General features: G+C 44.4%; 1 protein-coding gene across 1 annotated transcript in view; it reads left to right on the forward strand.

Moving 5' to 3' along the window:
* LOC141055952 (uncharacterized) overlaps positions 1–21,482 on the forward strand; it is a 60,449-nt gene that overhangs the window by 37,027 nt on the left and 1,940 nt on the right. The gene's annotated exons all lie outside the window — the stretch shown is intronic.

Consider the following 21,482-nt stretch of genomic DNA (forward strand, 5'->3'; position numbering starts at 1 on the left):
CAAACGCCAAATCAATTCGGGACATACTGTTATGAGAGGCTGAAAACCACAAGTAACATCTCACTTAAAATTCCTAACTCTCCACAAATCCACCAATCCAACTTCTTTTATATGTTTTGCAAAAGGTGTTTCAACATCCCCTCCCGTGCCTCTCATACCGCCCCCATGCCTATCCAACTCCCAATGCAGAATATTGTTTTGGAAGAATGTTCTCTGGTCAGATGAGACAAAAGTAGAGCTTTTTGGACAAAGGCATCAACATAGAGTTTACAGGAGAAAAAAAAGAGGCGTTCAAAGAAAAGAACACGGTCCCTACAGTCAAACATGGCGGAGGTTCCCTGATGTTTTGGGGTTGCTTTGCTGCCTCTGGCACTGGACTGCTTGACCGTGTGCATGGCATTATGAAGTCTGAAGACTACCAACAAATTTTGCAGCATAATGTAGGGCCCAGTGTGAGAAAGCTGGGTCTCCCTCAGAGGTCATGGGTCTTCCAGCAGGACAATGACCCAAAACACACTTCAAAAAGCACTAGAAAATGGTTTGAGAGAAAGCACTGGAGACTTCTAAGGTGGCCAGCAATGAGTCTAGACCTGAATCCCATAGAACACCTGTGGAGAGATCTAAAAATGGCAGTTTGGAGAAGGCACCCTTCAAATATCAGGGACCTGGAGCAGTTTGTCAAAGAAGAATGGTCTAAAATTCCAGCAGAGCATTGTAAGAAACTCACTGATGGTTACCGGAAGCGGTTGGTCGCAGTTATTTTGGCTAAAGGTTGTGCAACCAAGTATTAGGCTGAGGGTGCCAATACTTTTGTCTGGCACATTTTTTGAGTTTTGTGTGAAATGATCAATGTTTTGCTTTTTGCTTCATTCTCTTTTGTGTTTTTTCATTTAAGACAAATTAAATGAAGATAATACAAAAAAATTTGTGATTGCAATCATTTTCAGGAAGAAACTGAGTATTATCTGACAGAATTGCAGGGGTGTCAATACTTTTGGCCACAACTCTATGGTGGCGGAAAATACACTGCAGCCAGACACAACAAATACCCATACACACGACACACTAAATACACATACTGTCCATCCTTATCCAATCGCACTTCCACCTCCTCATACGGCACCAAAGTATGAACCAAAACCGAGACCCCCTTGCGTAGTTAGAGTACGTAGCGTGATATGAATGATGAATCCATCTCCTGGCCAAAATCCCAATCTTCTCCTTGACCAGGTGTGTTTCCATCAGACACAGAATAGACGGTTTAAAAGAAAGAACATGTCGCAGTACAGCCGCTCTCTTAGTCCTGCCAGCAAGGCCCTGATTATTCCAGCCAATTACCCTTACTTGTCTTGCCATCTTACATACGACAGTTATACCAAGCATTATTACCCAAAAGAGCTCCAATTCTCGCAGCCTACTCTCCCACCCCTCTCCAATCTCCACCCCCTTGTCCCCCACCCTCCCCGCCAAACAATCCCCCCATACAAACCTCCACTACCAACTCCCAACCTCCTTTACCCAAAGATTAGCGTCTCTCTATCTGAGAGTGGGTAAAAGTGACTAAACCAACCCCTCTGCTCTCCTCTCCGATTTAAACAGACCCACAAGTCGCCCTCTTATATAAACTATAAAATAACAGTCAAATCGCCCCTCCTCCCCCTCCCACCTTTAGTAAACAGTTCAAATAATAACAACTCTCACTGTAAGATATAATAACTCGCCACATTGTCACAGCTCAACAGGTGACAGCCCATGATGCTCGTCCAAAAAGAACATTCTCTCTTGAAGTGTTCGGAAACACGAAAACATATGAATCATTCAAAACTGACACCGCTCAACCAGCTCCCAAGTCGCTCAGCTCAGTTCCTCCAGGGACTGAAAAAAATTTACTTTTTCAAACACCACCACTCTCAGCTTTGCAGGGTGCAGCATAGAATATGAGACGCAAAAACTTCTCAGTCTCTTTTTCACTTTGCCAAACCTCATTCTCATTTTCTGTACCGCTGCAGAATTATCAGAATAGATTGAGACGTTCTGACCATCAATCATCATGTCTTTAATATTCTTGGCTTTCCCCAGAATACTGTCTTTATCCCGATTATTCAAGATCTTCGTCAAAATAGTACGGGGAGCTGCGCTAGGGGGTAGGCATCTTAGTAGTACTCTGTGGCCTCTCTCAACCACAAACACTTCGGAGAGTGCGTCAGCGCCAATTTTTTGTAATAACCACTTCTCTGTAAATTGAGTGGGATTTGAGCCTTCAGCTTTCTCTAGTACTCCCACTATCCTAATATTGTTCCGCCATGAGTAGTTCTCCAGATCATCCTTTTTAGCAATCAAGTCAACCAATTGTTTGGCACATTGTACATGACCCTTTTGCAATTTAACTATTTGATCCTCTGCAGTAACAACTCTTTCCTCCACCTCTCCATTCCTGGCATCTGCTTTTTGCATAGCAGACATCCAATTCAGCATCTCAGCTTGAATGCCATTAACCTGCTGAGTCAGCGCGGTAAGGGTCTCTTTACAAAGATTTACAACAGCAAAGGCATCCTTTAAAGTGGATTCAGTAATAGCAGTGGCAGCCAACTCTCCTGAACCACCAGCTCCTTCACTCACGTGGCCTTCCAGTCACGCTTCCATCCCCCACCATGGGCTCTTTCCTGCCCTGCTCCTGATCTTCCTCATCCTCTTCAACCCCTGCCTCCAACTCCCCCTTCTCCTCCACTGACCGCTCCTCCACCTCCACTCTCGCAAACCTTTCCAGGCATGCGGTCACCGACATCCTCCTGGCACATGCTGCGTTCTCCTTAGCCGCGTCCTCCAGCGCCATCTTGGATCCTGCAGCCCTGAGCATTGCCGGCATTTTTCTGCCATCTGTGGGTCATGATGTCGTCCCGCTCAGCTCCGGGTACACCCTCGGGGTCCAGGGGTATTCCTCATCAGCTCCGGTACTTACTGGGCCCTGTAGCGCAGTGGTCTGAGCTCACCAGCAAAGTTACAGGAGGGAAAGCTCCAAGCTGCGACCGCTCGTCTTCGCAGATTAAGCCACGCCCCCCACTTATTACTCTTTCTGAGGCTGTGAAGCGATGGTCGGGGGACCACCACAATGCAGGGAGACTACAGTATGCAAGATGAGGTGCGAGCAACAAAGGATTCATTTATTTAGGAAAGTATTAGGAAAGTGTTAACAGGAGTATGCAAAGACATAAAACAATTTACAAAAGTGATATTCTCTAGCTGGGCCATACAAATGGCACGGTGCACTAACTATTACAGATCAGTGTATTTTACAAAAGGCAAAACAGTACAATAAAGTACAGTATGCTGCTACACTAACCATAACCTATCTGGCCGCTGCTACTCTGGCCGCACGGCTACCGTGCTCTGTCTATTGCAGCCTATCCTAAGCCCTAAACATGTGCGCGCACGGGGTTAACACTCACAGTAGTTGGTATCTCAGTCCATTCCCGAGGGCCCCTGAAGCTTTGCAAGATGGTGCGCACTTCTTCCAGGAAGCTCTGTGCAATGTGATCTTTTCCTTGTGTGCAAGTTCAATGATGCTCCTAGAAAAAGTGGATTCCTCCTCTGGGTTCCTTTCTTGTCTTTTCTTCGTGGCTACTCACGGCAAGACAGGAAAGCCACCTTTTAATCCCCAGAATAGTTTACAAAGTCACAGTCGCAGACTAAACATTCTTTTCCACACAGCTCTGGCAGGCACACCTGCTTCCTGCAGAAATCTCGTGTCTCTTCTACGCACAGAAAAGCAGTCCCTCCCCTCTGTAATCTGGCAGATGAAACCAAACAGCCTTTACAGCAGGGAAGCGCAGAATGTGCCACTGCTCTAACCAAGGGTGGTGTTGTCTCTTAAAGGGGCAGCTTGTCTCTACTGTCCAGCAATGCCACACCCTTACAGCTGGACAGGGCAGTAAGTACACTAATGGCAAAATGGGCCAAATCCTGCTATTGGTCCAGCTTTTTAACATTGTAGTTCATTGAGTCAGATCTCAGGATATTTTCTCGAGAAAGGACACAGTCCAGATATGACTGATCCTGGCTGGGGAGGTGGAGCATCTACTTAAAATGATGTGTAAAAACCAAATACAGAAACATAATGATTAAATACCCTGCAGGCAATAAATAAATAGCATAGTGCATGAAAATAATATATGGTGCTAAGTTAACATGTTTTTAATAAAAAAAAATGCAAAAACCATCCCACCTCTTCACGGTCACCGTGACGAGGCGGGATGACTTTTGCATTTTTTTATTAAAAAACATGCTAACCATTAAGAGTTAATAAAAAGTTTGTTAATAAGATATAGGAAGGGCGCTCATTAAAGATTACCCCTGACCTACTTCCTGTGAACTGAGAGCAGTGAAACTTGGCACAGTTAATAATTCATCCTCTACATGGGTGCAACCTAGGGACACACATTTCTCCCATCTCTTTAAGCAACTGTAAACACCTCACTTGTAGAAGTCAACAGACTGCTCCAGAAGCCACGCTGTGACTTTGGAAATCAAAGTCTCATCATGTGGAAAATGCTTGCCCTTCAAAAATAACTTCATGGCTGGAAAGAGGTGGAAGTCCGATGGGGCGAGGTCAGGTGAATTAGGGGGATGTGGTAGAATTTCAAAGCCACAGCAGCATGCTTCCATTTGAGCATCATGTGAGTTGTGAACTGGTGTATTCTCTTGCAGAAGGTGGACACCTTTGGTGAGCATGCCACGTCTCTTGGTGTTGATGGCCTCCTACAATTTTCGCAACAGTGAAGCATAGTATGGCCCAGTGATCATGGTACCCTTTGCTAGTATGTGCCCAAAAATTATGCCACTGACAACTCATTCTGAAAAAACAGCCCTCATGTGACTGTCACTTAAAATAGTAATAGCTCCTAGAACGTGGTAATAGGAAGGTACAAAAAAGAAGAAAAGATCAGTTATTAAGGTCAAAATTGGTTGTGATATGATATGTTCCACGCAGTGAGATTATGACAGATTACATGTGGAGAAGGTGGATAATTGCTGCCTGGTAGGCGGGGTTTTACCCTTGAGGGCCGAAACTAAGTTACTAACTGGTCTTCACTAGAGTCTCTGATGGTGAGGATAGGCTTGGGTCGTTAGGATAGTCAACAGTTGACACTCCAGGGCAGTGCCCGGACCTGCAGCAGCTGACGTATGGTTCAAAGGCACAAAACGAAGCACAGAGAGCGAATACAGAGGCGTGGTCAGAAAGTCCGAGGTCAGGGTGGGCAGTACAAATTCAGTGTACGAAGCCCACATCCAGAGAGGAGAGATCAGACAGAGTAAGTAAACAAGCCGGGGCAATAACAGAAGAAACAAAACAATAAAGCACCTAGACAGGGAACTGGAGACAAACTGTAAGTACAACTTTAGCTCAGGCAAGGTGTGGAGGTAGGAGCTGCCTAATATATCCACTGCTGGCAGGGGAGAGTGTTGTAAATTCCCTTGCTCGGACTTCAGAGCCGGAGCTCCCTCTGGTGGTTACTGGGAGTAGTGGAGCTGGCCAGGTTGATGGAAGTTTGCCACCTGATGACAATGATTGGAAATCTGGGACCGACTGGAGCATATAAGTGAGCTGGCTTCCCTTAGTGGTTGCTGGTGATTTCCTCCTTGTGCATTTGGAGTTCTTTTGCCTTCTGCTTTGCTACTAGGGTTCAGCGTACTCCCTGCTGGGGGCAGCACTGGGCCCCACTCCATATGTTACAGCCACAGTTTAGATTTCACCTTTCTGGCTTTAGGCTTAGTTACTGTAGTTCTCCGGCTGTGCCGAGGCGTCTAGGGCTTTGTAGGAACGCTCCACGGCTACTGCTAGTTGTGTTGATAGGATCAGGGGTCTGCAATCCGCTCAGTTACCAACCTCTTTGGTTTCCTGGTGGCTTAGCCTGTTCCTGCCATCCTCCTCTGTGACCCGTTCATAACAGAATCACCAGCCAATTCTTTGCTCTGCATTGGCTGGTCATCCAGGTATCTTTGGTACCAGAGATCTGGTGAGTCGGTCTTTTTTGGTGGCCTGCCTTATCTCATGATGTCAGGAATTTTGTGCAGTCCTGTGGGACTTGTTCTCGGTCTAAGCCCTGTTCTCATGCTAGTGGTTTGTTGATGCCCCTGCCGGTGCCCAGGAGGCCATGGACCCATATCTCAATGGATTTTATCTCTGAAATCCCTGTCTCTCAGAGAATGACTGTGATTTGGGTGATCTGTGATAGATTTTCTAAGATGGTCCATCTTGTACCACTCCCAAAGTTGCCATCTTCTTCTGAGTTGGTGCCCTTGTTTTTACAACAAGTGGTTTGTCTGCACGGGATTCCTGAGAACATTGTGTCGGACAGAGGAGTCCAGTTTGTTTCCAGATTTTGGAGAGCTTTTTGTTTCAGACTGGGAATTCAGTTGACCTTCTCCTCTGCATTTCATCCTCAGACCAATGGGCAGACTGAGAGAACAAACCAGACTTTGGAGTCCTATTTGAGATGTTTCATATCTGCTGATCAGGATGATTGGGTTTCATTTTTGCCTTTGGCCGAATTCGCGCTAAACAATAGGGCTAGTTCTGCCACTTTGATGACGCCTTTCTTTTGTAATTTTGGGTTTCATCCTCAATTTTCTTCGGGGTTGGTGGAAGCTTCTGCCTGCTAAAGTGTGGATTCTGTGGTAGAGAGAATGCAGCAGATTTGGGACCAAGTAGTGGATAAGTTGTCCCACTCTCAGGAAAAGGCCCAACGGTTTTCCAACCGGCATAGGACCATTGGTCCCCGGTTTAAAGTGGGTGATATGGTTTGATTGTCCTCAAAAAATATTCCCATGAAGGTTGCATCTCCAAAATTCAAGCCAAGGTTTATTGGACCTAATAAGATTTTGGAAATCCTTAACCCTGTTTCTTTCCGTTTGGCTCTTCCAGTTACATTTAAGATCCATAACATTTTTCATAAATCTTTGTTGAAAAGGTTTGTGGAGCCAGTAGTTCCCATGGCAGCGCCCCCTGACCCTGTACTAGTTAAGGGTAATTTGGAGTATGAAGTAGAGAAGATTTTGGATTCTCACCTGGCTAGACGGAGACTTCAGTACTTGGTCAAGTGGAAAGGTTATGACCAGGAGGATAATTCTTGGGTCTTTGCTTCTGACATCCATGCCAAGAGATTGATTCGTACCTTTCATCGGGCCTATACTGATCGGCCTGGTGGCGTGGATGAGGGTTCGGTGACCCCTCCTCAAGGGGGGGTACTGTTGTGAATTCCCTTGCTCGGACTTCTGAGCCGGAGCTCCCTCTGGTGGTTACTGGGAATAGTGGAGCTGGCCAGATTGATGGAAGTTTGCCACCTGACGACGATGATTGGGAATCTGGAACTGACTGGAGCATATAAGTGAGCTGGCTTCCCTTAGTGGTTGCTGGTGATTACCTCCTTGTGCATTTGAAGTTCTTTTGTCTCCTGCCTGATCTGCATGGTTCAGTTAAGTGATTCTTTTGCTAATCCTTTGCATCTAATCTGATTGTGCCTTTGTTTGCTTTCTGCTTTGCTGCTAGGGTTCAGCGTACTCCCTGCTGGGGGCAGCGCTGGGCCCCACTCCATATGTTACAGCTTATGTCAGTTTGTTCAGTCCCCTGTTATATTAGTATCTTTTACTTTGCTTCCAGTTTACACCAGAGTGCTGATCTAGCGGGTGTGAGGTTGTGTTGCCTCAGGTTTTTTGTATATCAGATGTGTTGGATTTTTTAGGGTTTTTGCGTGATTGCAGACAGTATCTTTCTGTCCTGTCCTATCTAGACAGCTTGGGCCCCACCATTTGCTCAGTCTAGTTCTCTGCCTATGTTTGTGCTTCATCTTGTCTCACCGACAATGTATGTTTGGGGGCTGTCTATTCCTTTGGGGATCTGCTCCGGGGCAGTTTAGATTTCACCTTTCTGGCTTTAGGCATAGTTCGTTCTCCAGCTGTGCCGAGGCATCTAGGGCTTCGTAGGAACGCTCCACGGCTACTGCTAGTTGTGTTGATAGGATCAGGGGTCTGCAATCCGCTCAGTTACCAACCTCTCTGGTTTCCTGGTGGCTTAGCCTGTTCCTGCCATCCTCCTCAGTGGCTCATTCATAACAGGAGAGGCCAAGGAAGCAATACTCTGCAGGATACAGTTGTTTTAAATTCCTCTAGAATCTGGCCGTATATCACAGTAGCTGGGTGGAGACTCTCCAGCATAAGAAGGATGTAGAGATGCTGAACGTGTTTGTACGAGGCAGCTCAGCGAGATGGTGTGATATTGGGAGGAGCAGAGCAGTGTACAATATAGTGCTTATATACCATGCGAATCGCCAGCATAACAGTCAAACACTATCTGTATAAGGAGCATTTTGTGTATAATGTCTCTTTTTGTCTATCTCTCTGACTGAGATAGTTAGAGACAATTTCAACATTCTAGTAACATTCAATTAAACTGAACAAACATAGCAATAAAATATTGAATAAATCAAGAAAACATCCATTCATCTAGGTAGATTCCCCTAAAGTCACCAAGAAGAAATTGACATCAAATTCCAATTACACTGTCTGAACAAACTCATGCTCTTAGCCCCAGTGACCTGGATTCTGTCGGGTTAGTCCTATATCAGACCTATACTAACAAAAAAGACGTCAATAGAAAACCACTCTGGTGCTTGTATTGACAAGGAAAATGCCCAGGTCTGAGGACCTCCTCTCAGCAGGGACATGATTATTCCCACCCGCTGGAACTCCTCCCCTGACAACCAGGGGTACAGAGTAAAAAAAAATAATCTACAGCTCTCCTGAATAATTTGAACTAGTCTTTCTCTCCCTAAAATGTATCAAGGAGGACCATTACAAGTTCGGGAGCAACCAGCTGTACATCAGTACATCAGAGGTTACTGACGTCACATCCACTGCCGGCAGTGGAGGGCTATAGGAGGTATTCATCAAATTAGTTATCTGACCCTGCATCTGTGATGATTCCAGGCTCTGGCATTTCTTAGCCAGATCCTGACTCATCTGCGTCAAATTCGACATCTGGTTACAGAGCGTGTGAACAGGCTCTAAACCGGCGAAAAAGAAAAACATATTGGCCATACTTGATGTGACACTAGTCACTACTCAAGGACTGGCCATGAGGTAGAGTGGTCAAGAGGTCCAAGGTAAAAAGGCAGGAAGGTACGTCAGAAACAGAAGGAAGAGACAAAGGTGTAGTCAGGTAAAGTTCTGAGGTCAGAATAACAGGAGGAGAGTAGATCAGAGCAGAAGGAGTTATATAGACGGAGGTCAGAACTAGGTCCAAGGTCAGACAATGAAAGATCTACAAACAAAACGTAAGGTACGGTGACATAGAGTGACAAAATACACAATAGCTGAATATACGTCTGGCAGTAACAGCTCAGGTAAGTATCCTGGCAATCACCTGACATAATGAACACCTGAAGACAGCCAGCGCTTCATAGTCTCAGATTGGATGGTGGAGCTGTTAATCATCACAATAACAGCTCAGTACGTCCCTGCATCAGACTGGATGACTATTCTGTCAGAATACTGATTGAATCAGTATTAGATTGAGCGGCTGAGCCAGACACATTGAGGGATGGAACCGTGACATGTAGTTTGTAAAATTGGGTCACTTATGGGGGGTTTCAGCTGTTCTGGCACCTCCACAGCTCTGCCAATGTGAGACGGAACCCTCAAACCATTGCAGTAAAATCTGAACTCCATTATGGTGATTCTTCTCTTCTAAGCATTGCACTGTACCTCAAAAGTAGTTTTGACCACATATGGGGGTATTAGCGTACAGAGGAGAAAATGTGCAACAAATTGTACTGTTCCTTTTTTTCCTACTATACCTGTTGAAAATTAAAAAAATTGGGGGCAAAGCAAAATTATAGTGGAAAAAAATTGAATTTTCCATTTACTCAGCCTAATGTTATACAATTCTGTGAATCGATTGAAGGCTAAAACTGCTTACTGCACCCCTAGATAATTCCTCAAGAGATTTAGTTTCCAAAATAGGTTACTTGTGGGGGGGGGGGTTCTGCTGTTTTGGCATGTTTTGGCATGTCAGGGACTCTTCAAATATGACATGGTGTCCGCAATCTATTCCAGCCAAAATTAACCTCTAGAATTCAGTTGGCATTCCTCCCATTCTAAGAAATGCTATGTGACCAAACATTAGTTTTCCGCCAAATATGAGGTATAGGTGTAGTTAGCCGAAATTGCACATCAAATTGTAGTGTTCTTTTTCCTCTGCTACCCTTGAGAAAATGAAAAATTTGGGCAAAACCAACATTTGACAGAAAAATTTGTTTTTTTTCATTTTCTTGGCTCAACGTTATAAAGTTCTGTAAAGCATCTGTGGGTTCAAGGTGCTCACCACTCTAGATATGTTCCTTTAGGGGTGTAGTTTTCAAAATAGGGGGGTTTCCACTGTTTAGGCACATCAGGGTCTGTGTAAATGCAAAATCGTGTCCGCTATCTATTCCAGCCAATTTTGCTCTCCAAATGTTAAATGCTGCTCCTTTCCTTACAACTTCCAAGTTTTGTTATGTGCCCAAACAGTCGTTTTCCACCACACATAGGGTATCAGCGTACACAGGAGAAATTGCACAACAAATTTTGGGGTCAATTTACTTCTGTTACCCTTGTTAAAAATAAAAAAATTGGGGCAAAAGCAACATTTTTGAGGGAAAAATTTATTTTTTCATTTTCATAGCTCAACATTATAAAATTCCTCATCCCTGTTGATAAAATATCCCGCGAAACGCGCGTCCAGGGTTTCTCCTCTGGGAATTGTTCAGCACTTGCGTTCACTAATATGGGTAAGCGTGCTTAAATGGCTGTGACTATTATTTCTGCACTATGCACTTTATGCTCACCCTTTATACTTTTTCATGGTTAATGTTTTAACTTTGTACTTCATTTGGGTGGTGCAGTAATTACTGATACAGCCTCAATTTTTTGCTTCACTTTCCCATGTCATCAATCTCCCGAGGAGTATTTTTGTGGAATCTTCCCTTGTTATATGTATTGTGTGTTATATATGTGGATTTTTTCAATAAAATTTGTGTTTTTTATGATATTGAAGTCAGCACTCCATCTTCTACTTTTCATTATAAAATTTTGTGAAGCACCTGTGGGTTGAAGGTGCTCATCACATCTCTAGATAAGTTCCCTGAGGGGTGTCATTTCCAAAATAGGGATCATTTGTGGGGCTTTCCACTGTTACGGCACATCAGTAGCTCTGCAAATGCGACATGGTGTCCGTTATCTATTCCAGCCAATTTTACGCTATGTCCCTTCCGAGCCCTGCCGTGCACCCAAATAGTAGTTTTCTACCACATATGATGTATCAGCGTACTCAGGAGAAGTTGCACAACAAATTGCAATGTCCATTTTCTCCTGTTATCCTTGTTAAAATGCAAACTTTGAGGCTAAATCAACATTTTTGAGGGAAAAGGATAAATTTTTATTTTGTCCTTCCACATTGCTTTAATTCCTGGGAAGCCCTTAAAGCGAATCTGTCACCCCTTTTTTGAGATATCATATAATGATATCATTCAATTGTGTGTCACATAAGGATTCTCTTAGTACTTTTGCTTCCTCATGACCCCTCACTTTTCATGCATAAATACCTTTTTTATATCGGTTCAGATGTATGTAAACTCCCGCGGTCCGGTCCGCTGGGCGGTGTTTATTCACCTGCTCCCCCCTCCCTGTCTTGCTCTATGCATTTCTTCGGGTATTTTCTCTCTCTTTTGGCCCGTCAAAGTGATTTCAAATGTGATGTGGTCTTTACAAAAATTGGTTTTGTAAATTTTGTTAGAAAATTGAGAAATTACTGATCAAATTTTAAACTCTTCTAATTTCCTAGCAAAAAAAGGTTCAAAAATTGTGCTGATGTAAAGTAGACGTGGTAAATGTTGTCTATTAACTATTCTGTGTGATATAACTATCTGGTTTAAGGGCATACAAATTAAAAGTTTAAAAATTGCAAAAATTGTTCATTTTTTTTGTTTGCCAAAATTCAGATATTTTCCCAAATAAATGCAAAAAAAATCAGCCTATATTTACCACTAACATGAAGAACAATGTGTTGCAAAAAACAGTCTCAGACAATATCTATAAACTTCTATTGAATAGTGATCCGGATATGCTTTCCCCTTTTTGTAAGGCGTGGGAAAGGGAACTCCATCAAACCTTTACAAGAGACCAATGGTATAAATGTTTCCATCTCTCTCATAAATCTAATACGTACAGCCACTAAAGCTCAGGAAACTAGGTATAAAATAGTATCAAGATGGTATTGTGTTCCTTCGGTCTTGCATAAATGGTTCCCGGTAGTATCCAACTTGTGTTGGCGATGTGGTGCCCATGTGGGTTCAATGTCGCATTTATGGTGGGCGTGCCCGGCCTTGGTGGGCTTCTGGTAAGGTGTTCTTAAAGTGATTAAAGAAATGACAGGGCTATCAATCCCTAAAATCCCGGAAGCAATTCTACTATTTATGTTTTCCATGACTAAAAATGCTTTCAAGAAATCTTTGTTGAGGCACCTTCTTCAGGCCTAAGGTGGTAATTCCACAACACTGGAAGTCCTTAGACCCGCCTTCGCCAGAGGAATGGTTTGGGGAGGTGGCTAGAGTTTGTTGAATGGAATCCTGTTATGATTGAGTCACCGTAGGAGGCAAAAACAGAAATGCTAGCTAAGTCCAGAAAACCAGAGAAGTTGGCAACTATCAGATTGCAGACCCCTGAACCTATCAACACAACTAGAAGTGGCCGTGGGGGGTTCCTACGATGACCTAGACCCCTCGTTCACAGCCGGAGAGATACATAGGCCTAAAGAAGGAAAGGGGAAATCTAACTGCCCCAGAGCAGACCCCAAAGCAATAGGCAGCCCCCCACATATAATGACGGTGAAGCAAGATGAAAACACTTACACAGACAGAAAGACAGGCTGAGCAAAGACGGGGCCCAAAAACTACCTAGATAGGAACGGATAGGAAGGCTGCTGTCTGCAATCTGCCAAAACCCTATCAGAGACAAAAGTCAACAATCTGATATAAAAATGGTCCTGAAGCAACTAAGCTTCAAAAACTAAATCAGCACTCAGGTACTTTCAGAAGACAGAGCTAACAGAACACTGCACACTCCAGCAGGGAGTGGCAGAATCCAAAAAGCAAGAAAAACAAAAACAAATCTTAAATGCAAAAAGGCAAAACAGAAAACTTAGCTTTAGGAGAGCAGGAATCAGACTGGTGTCCAAGAGTCCACAGAGAAATCACCCGCAGGGCAGAAAGGGCGTAGGCTGCCTTAAATCCAGTCAGTGACTCCACTCAGCCAATCGTCTTCATTAGTACCAGGTGCCTGATAGTCAGGCTCACTACCTTCCTTCACTAGAATAGGGAGTTCACCAGGCCTCAGTGACGGAGGGGAGAATGAACTCACAACAGTACCCCCCCCTTGAGGAGGGGTCACCGAACCCTCAACAACGCTACCAGGGCAATCAGGGTGAGCCCGATGAAAGGCACGCACCAATCTTTTGGCATGAATATCAGAGGCAGAGACCCAGGAATTATCCTCCTGACCTTAACCCTTCCACTTAACCAAATACTGGAGTCTCCGTCTAGCCAGACGGGAGTCCAGAATTTTCTCTACCTCATATTCCAAGTTACCTTCAACCAATACAGGGTCCGGAGGTGCCACCTCAGGCACAACTGGCTCAACAAACCTCTTCAACAAGGACTTATGGAACACATTATGGATCTTAAATGTGACAGGAAGAGCCAAACGAAAAGAGACCGGATTAATAATCTCCAAAATCTTGTAAGGTCCAATAAATCTAGGCTTAAACTTAGGAGAAGCCACCTTCATAGCAATATTTTTTGATGATAACCACACCATATCACCAATCTTAAACTGGGGACCAATGGTCCTATGTCGATTGGAAAACCGCTGGGCCTTTTCCTGGGAGAGAGATAACTTATCCACCACTTGGTCCCAGATCTGGTGCATTCTCTCCACCACAGTGTTAACACCTGGGCAGGCAGAGGGCTCCACCTGCCCTGAAGAAAATCGAGGATGAAACCTAAAGTTACAAAAAAAAGGTGACATCAAAGTGGCAGAACTAGCTCTATTATTTAAAGCAAATTCGGCCAAGGGCAAAAATGAAACCCAATCATCCTGATCAGCGGAAATAAAACATCTCAAATACGACTCCAAGGTCTGGTTTGTTCTCTCTGTCTGCCCATTGGTCTGAGGGTGAAAATCAGAGGAGAAGGACAACTGAATTCCCAACTTGCAACAGAACGTCCTCCAAACTTTAGACACAAATTGAACTCCTCTGTCAGATACAATGTTCTCAGGAATCCCGTGCAAGCGAACCACCTGTTGCAAAAACAGGGGCACCAACTCAGAGGAAGATGGCAACTTAGGGAGTGGTACAAGATGAACCATCTTAGAGAACCTATCACAAATCACCCAAATAACAGTCATTCTTTGAGAGACCGGCATATCAGAGATGAAATCCATTGAAATATGGGTCCATGGCCTCCTGGGGACCGGCAAAGGGATCAACAACCCACTAGAGCGAGAACAAGATTTAGAATGGGAGCAAGTCCCACAGGACTGCACAAAATTCCTGACATCATGAGACAAGGTGGGCCACCAAAAAGAGCGACTCACCAGATCTCTAGTACCAAAAATACCCGGATGACCAGCCAATGCAGAGCAATGAACTTCAGATATCACTCTCTTCTTCCACTGGTCAGGAACATACAACTTTCCACTGGGACAACGCTCAGGTTTGTCCTCCTGGAACTCTTGCAGAGCAAGTCTCAAATCGGGCGAGATGGCAGAAAGAACTACCCCTTCGCCTAAGATGGTAGCAGGCTTGGTCACCACAGGAGAATCAGCCAAGAAACTCCTAGAGAGGGCGTCTGCCTTAACATTCTTAGTTCCAGGAAGGAAAGAGACCACAAAATCAAAACGTGTAAAAAACAAGGCCCACCTAGCCTGTCTAGGGTTCAAGCGTTTAGCCGACTCTAGGTAAATCAAATTTTTGTGGTCAGTGAGGACCACAACTTGATGTTTGGCTCCCTCCAACCAATGTCTCCACTCCTCAAATGCCCATTTCATGGCCAACAGTTCCCGATTCCCCACATCATAGTTACGTTCAGATGGAGAGAACTTTCGGGAAAAGAAAGCACAGGGATTCATTTTAGATGTTACCGGATCCTTTTGGGACAACACTGCTCCTGCACCAATCTCAGAAGCATCCACCTCTACCTGAAACGGGAGTGAGACATCAGGTTGCCGCAGAACCGGGGCGGAGGTAAATCTACGCTTCAGCTCCTGAAAGGAAGCAACCGCCTCCGGAGACCAATTCAGCACATCCTCACCCTTCCTGGTGAGGTCAGTCAATGGTTTGGCAATACTAGAAAATTTAGCTATAAATTTCCGATAAAAATTAGCAAAACCCAAAAACTTCTGGAGGGCCTTCAAAGAAGTGGGCTGAACCCAATCATAAATGGCCTGTACCTTGGCCGGGTCCATTTCAATAGTTGACGGAGACAAAATAAATCCCAAAAAAGAAATCCTCTGTACTCCAAAAAGGCATTTTGATCCTTTGACATACAGAGAATTCTCTCTCAAGATCCGGAACACAGTCCGAATATGTTCCACATGAGCATCCCAATCCTTGGAGAAGATCAAAATATCGTCCAGATAGATAATCAAAAATTTATCGACAAAGTCTCGGAAAATATCATTCATGAAGCACTGGAAGACAGAAGGGGCATTAGTGAGCCCAAAAGGCATCACCAGGTACTCAAAATGTCCCTCCGGAGTATTAAACGCCGTCTTCCATTCATCCCCCTGCTTAATGCGGATAAGATTATACGCCCCCCTGAGGTCAAGCTTGGTAAACCAGCAAGCACCTCTGACTCTAGAGAATAGATCCGAAATCAGGGGTAACGGATACTGATATTTAATAGTAATTTTATTGAGGGCACGATAATCAATACAAGGCCTTAAAGAACCATCCTTTTTGGCCACAAAAAAAAAACCGGCACCTAAGGGTGAAGAGGATGGTCTAATATGACCCTTCTCCAACGCCTCCTTAATATAGGACCGCATAGCCTCGTGCTCGGGTACAGATAAATTGAAGAGCCGACCCTTAGGAAATTTACACCCCGGGCTTAGTTCAATTGCACAGTCATAACTCCTATGAGGAGGCAAGGACGCAGACTCCTTCTCACTAAATACATCATAGAAGTCCGCCAAATAGTCAGGAACCTCATGCGACTGAGGAGAGGTGGAAAAAACCGGAGCCTCACTAAAGGTACACCGGCAACCCCAACTCACCACAGACACAGACTTCCAATCCAAAACTGGATTATGAATCTGCAACCAGGGAAACCCCAGAACAACGGCATCATGCAGACCATGCAACACCAAAAATCTGCAATTTTCTTGATGGTCTGGGGCGACCCGCATGACCAACTGGGTCCAAAACTGAGGTTTATTTTTAGCCAGAGGGGTAGCATCAATCCCCCTCAAAGGGATAGGCGTCTGCAGAGGTGTCAACGGAAATCCACAACGTTTAGCAAAATCCAAGTCCATTAGGTTTAGTGCTGCTCCCGAATCCACAAAAGCCTTGGCGGAAAATGTGGACAGGGAACAGATCAGAGTAATCGCCAAAAGAAACTTAGGCTGAACCCCACCAACAGAAAACGTGTGTGCAAAGTGTTTCTCACGTTTAGGACAAACAGAAATAATATGTGAGGCATCTCCACAGAAAAAACACAGCTTATTGCGCCTTCTGAATTCCTGACGTTGCGCCTTAGACAAAACTCTATCACATTGCATAGGTTCAGACGTCTGTTCAACCGGTGGCAACACCTGTCGTGTAATCCTGCGTTCACGTAAACGCCAATCAACCTGAATGGCTAAAGACATAGAATCATCCAGACCAGAGGGAACAGGAAATCCCACCATAGTATCTTTTACGGCTTCTGACAAACCCTTCCGAAAGAGAGCAGCCAAGGCACTATCATTCCAGGTAGTAAGGACCGCCCACTTTCGGAACTTTTGACAGTACAACTCTGCAGATTCTCGACCCTGGTTCAATGCTAACAGGGTCTTTTCAGCCTGATCAATAGCATTAGGTTCGTCGTACAGCAACCCCAAGGCTTGAAAAAATGCGTTCACATTAGTCAGAACAGGGTCATCTGGTTTCAAAGAAAACGCCCAATCCTGGGGATCGCCGCGCAGCAAAGATATGACAATTTTAACCTGCTGCACAGGGCTCCCTGACGAGTTAGGCTTCAAAGCAAAATATAATTTACAATTATTTTTGAAACTCAAAAATTTAGATCGATCCCCAAAAAATACATCAGGTGTGGGGATCTTTGGTTCAACAGCATGTGAACGAGCAAGATAGGCGGAAATTCCTCGCACTTCAGCAGCGAGCTGCTCCACGCGATCAGACACTTGCTTTATCTCCATTGAGAGAAAAAAAAAATTCCCCCTACGGCCTCAGAGATATAGTGGAAAGAATATACAAACTCCACTTTTTTTTTTTTGAACACAATTCTTTCCTGCTATTGAGTTCCCCAGGATCTGCGGTTTGGCGGGTGATTCTATTATGATTGAGTCACCGTAGGAGGCAAAAACAGAAATGCTAGCTAAGTCCAGAAAACCAGAGAAGTTGGCAACTATCAGATTGCAGACCCCTGAACCTATCAACACAACTAGAAGTGGCCGTGGGGGGTTCCTACGATGACCTAGACCCCTCATTCACAGCCGGAGAGATACATAGGCCTAAAGAAGGAAAGGGGAAATCTAACTGCCCCAGAGCAGACCCCAAAGCAATAGGCAGCCCCCCACATATAATGACGGTGAAGCAAGATGAAAACACTTACACAGACAGAAAGACAGGCTGAGCAAAGACGGGGCCCAAAAACTACCTAGATAGGAATGGATAGGAAGGCTGCTGTCTGCAATCTGCCAAAACCCTATCAGAGACAAAAGCCAACAAGCTGATATAAAAATGGCCCTGAAGCAACTAAGCTTCAAAAACTAAATCAGCACTCAGGTACTTTCAGAAGACAGAGCTAACGGAACACTGCACACTCCAGCAGGGAGTGGCAGAATCCAAAAAGCAAGAAAAACAAAAACAAATCTTAAATGCAAAAAGGCAAAACAGAAAACTTAGCTTTAGGAGAGCAGGAATCAGACTGGTGCCAAAAGTCCACAGAGAAATCACCCGCAGGGCAGAAAGGGCGTAGGCTGCCTTAAATCCAGTCAGTGACTCCACTCAGCCAATCGTCTTCATTAGTACCAGGTGCCTGATAATCAGGCTCACTACCTTCCTTCACTAGAATAGGGAGTTCACCAGGCCTCAGTGACGGAGGGGAGAATGAACTCACAACAGAATCCCTGATAGCCCATACACAAGCAGCATCTAACAAAGTGGCTGCAAAATGGTTTCATTGGGAGACTGGCAACCATGACAGGATAACGACACTGCTTCAAATAAATTTTCAGGTGTCCCAGTGCTTCCATATAGGTCTTAAAAGCCCATGTTTCACTTGTCCTCCTTTTATTTCTCTTAGCTCCTTAATTTTGTAATGAAAATACATAAAAAATACATGTACTAGTACATGACCATCCTGCTCCTCCCCATTGCCTTGTTCTGTGCTATAATGTAGATGTCAGGGAGTGTATGAGACAGAAACCACCTAATAGCACTGACTTACAGGCTTCTTTATGATTCTCCACTGAACATTTTATTTTAAAAATTTATTTACAAGCACATTGAAACATAAAGCTATAAAAAAAAGGTAGCATTAGAAGAGGAACTAAAAATTGTACAACCTAGGGGCACCTAAAGGGAGCCCAAGAATTAGTTTACAAGATCCATTTAAAAAATGCTAAAAAGAGGCAGGCGTTCCAGAGGGTGTCATTCTGTGAGGACAGTGAAAAAGTTGGTCATCTCTTGTCGTTGATAGCAGCTACCCAGAGGGAGTCGTCTTATGTGTATAGTCTGTATGATGAGGAAGACAGACTGGTAGTGGAGAAAAAGGACATTCTGGGAGTATTTGGGAGGTTTTATGGAGAGTTGTATAGTTCTAAGCTATCTGCTTCTAGGGAAGAGATTTTAAGCTTTCTGGAGGGGGTGCGCCTGTTCCAGCTCAGTGTGGAGGATAGGTACAGTTTGAAAAAACCCTTAACAGTAGAAGAGATGGAGGAGGTGTTAGCTTCCATAGCAAATGATAAGGCTCCTGGGGCAGATGGCATACCAGTTGAAGTATACAAGCAGCTTAAGAATGTGTTGATACTTAGATTGTGCGAAGTATTTCAGGGGGCATTTGGGGAGGGACGGCTGCCAGAGTCCATGAGGGAGACAACGATTGTGGTTTTGCCCAAGGAGGATAAGGATGCTCGGAGACCGGAGTCGTATAGGCCCATCACACTTCTGTCGGTGGACACCAAATTATTGGCTAAACTTCTGTCTGGCAGGCTGGCGAGGGCGGTTTCTGGTGTGATTCACCTGGACCAGTCTGGTTTTATGCCTAATAAATCAACAGCCATTAATCTGAGGAGGCTCTACTTGAATATTCAATTGCCCACGGACAATGCGGGATGCAGGGCGGGGGCATCTTTAGATGCTCATAAGGCGTTCGACAGTGTGGAGTAGGATTATTTGTGGATGGTGCTTGGGCAAATGGGTTTTGATCAGATAAATTTGATCTTATCAGAGGGACTCGGCAGGGATGTCCTCTCTCTCCATTATTGTTCGCCCTCACGATTGAGCCACTTGCTGCACATATTCAGAGAGCAGCGAAGGTTTAAAGCTTTAAGTATGGCCCGGTGGAGGAAAAGATCGCACTATATGCAGACGATGTTCTCTTGTTTCTGCAGGATAGGTAGGGAGAGTTTGGATGTACTAGACCCAAGGCCAACATATAAGAGGATGGGTATCAAGGGGTGGTGGGAGTTCAGTGCAGGCTATGCTTGAGTATGTCATTCGGAGGGCCCCTCTGGTGCAAGGGCTGGATGATGGGAGTTTTGGTTGGTTGGATAAGAGGTTCCCCACTCTGGGTCTGGTGCAGAAGAAGTGGTCCAGGATCAAAAATATTAGAGAGATCTTTGAAATGAAGATCTATACCCCCATTTGGATGAACGGAAATTTTGGGCGAATTTCTATAAATTGGGGAAACAGAAGGCTTGGTCGCTATCTATCGCAGCTTCTTGTGAATCAGGAGTTGAATCATTTGAGTCCTTGCAAGAAGAATTTCAGGTGCCTGATTCAGATCGATTTCTCTATATTAGGGTCCAGCATGCCTACAGGCAGAAGAAGCGGGTAACATAGTTTTGAAGGCTGAAGGAAGACCTTATGTCCATCTAGTTCAGCCTATTTTTAGTGCAGCTGTTCTGCATTGTTGATCCTGGGGAAGGCAAAAAACCCACAGAGTAGAAGCCAATTTTCTCCATAGGGAAAAAATTCCTTCCCCTAAGCTGGGTCAACAATCTACCTATAATATTATGTTATTCGTAACCTTCTATACGAATAACCCTCTGTACCCTTAAGTGGTCTAAGGGTACATAAATATATTTTGTTAAATTATATTTGTATGGAGGGGACCACGATAAGGGTTATTTCAACAAAATATGAGGACCCGTTGCATACTTTTTTGCTACGGCACCCTGTACATGCGCGGGACAAATGGGAGGAAAAATTAGGTGTATTGGATGATTAAGAGTGGGAGTCTATATTAGAATACGTTCCGAAATTGTCATTACGTGAACCTGGTTGATTGTCGCAACTGTATACCATTCATAGAGCTTACAGATTTCCTGACTTTCTACATAGGGTTGGTGTGAGAAGCACCTCTGAGGGTCCGAGATGTATGAATGAGGGCGCAGGTATTTTGCATATGTTGTGGGAATGTTTTCGACTACAAGTTTTTTGAGTGGGTGGTGATTAGTCTGATTGAAGGAAGGTATTAATGTGTAGCGCCTAGGACACCATCAGTGTGTATGTTTGGGTATGTTGAAGAAATTGGAATTAATAACTCAAAGAAGGTGGCCAAGGCTAGGCTGCTGTTCATGGCCAGAAAGTTAATTGCCAGATGTTGGGTCAGGGCTGAGCCGTCCTCTAGAAAGGAATACATTCAGCAAGTGGATTATACAGTTCGTACGGAAGAAAGTATGTATTGGAGAAGGAATGCTGTAAAAAAAATTTGAACAAATTTGTGCATCTTGGTTGAAGATAAAGTAAGGGAGGTATATGGACACTAAAGCTATATTAGAGGTTGCCTAAAGACTGCTGGGCGAGATTCCTGTTTCAGCTATATATTATGGTGTTAGTATGTTTTGCAAAATTTGTTTTTGGGGTACCCAAAGGGAGGTGGAAAATGTGATTGCTGTCTACAAGATGGGGGTGGGGTGGACCGGGGGGGTGGTTTGTGGGCCAG

The sequence above is a fragment of the Dendrobates tinctorius genome, unplaced genomic scaffold, assembly GCF_039654945.1.
Source record: "Dendrobates tinctorius isolate UK_male_01 unplaced genomic scaffold, ASM3965494v1 ptg000192l, whole genome shotgun sequence".
NCBI lineage: Eukaryota > Metazoa > Chordata > Amphibia > Anura > Dendrobatidae > Dendrobates > Dendrobates tinctorius.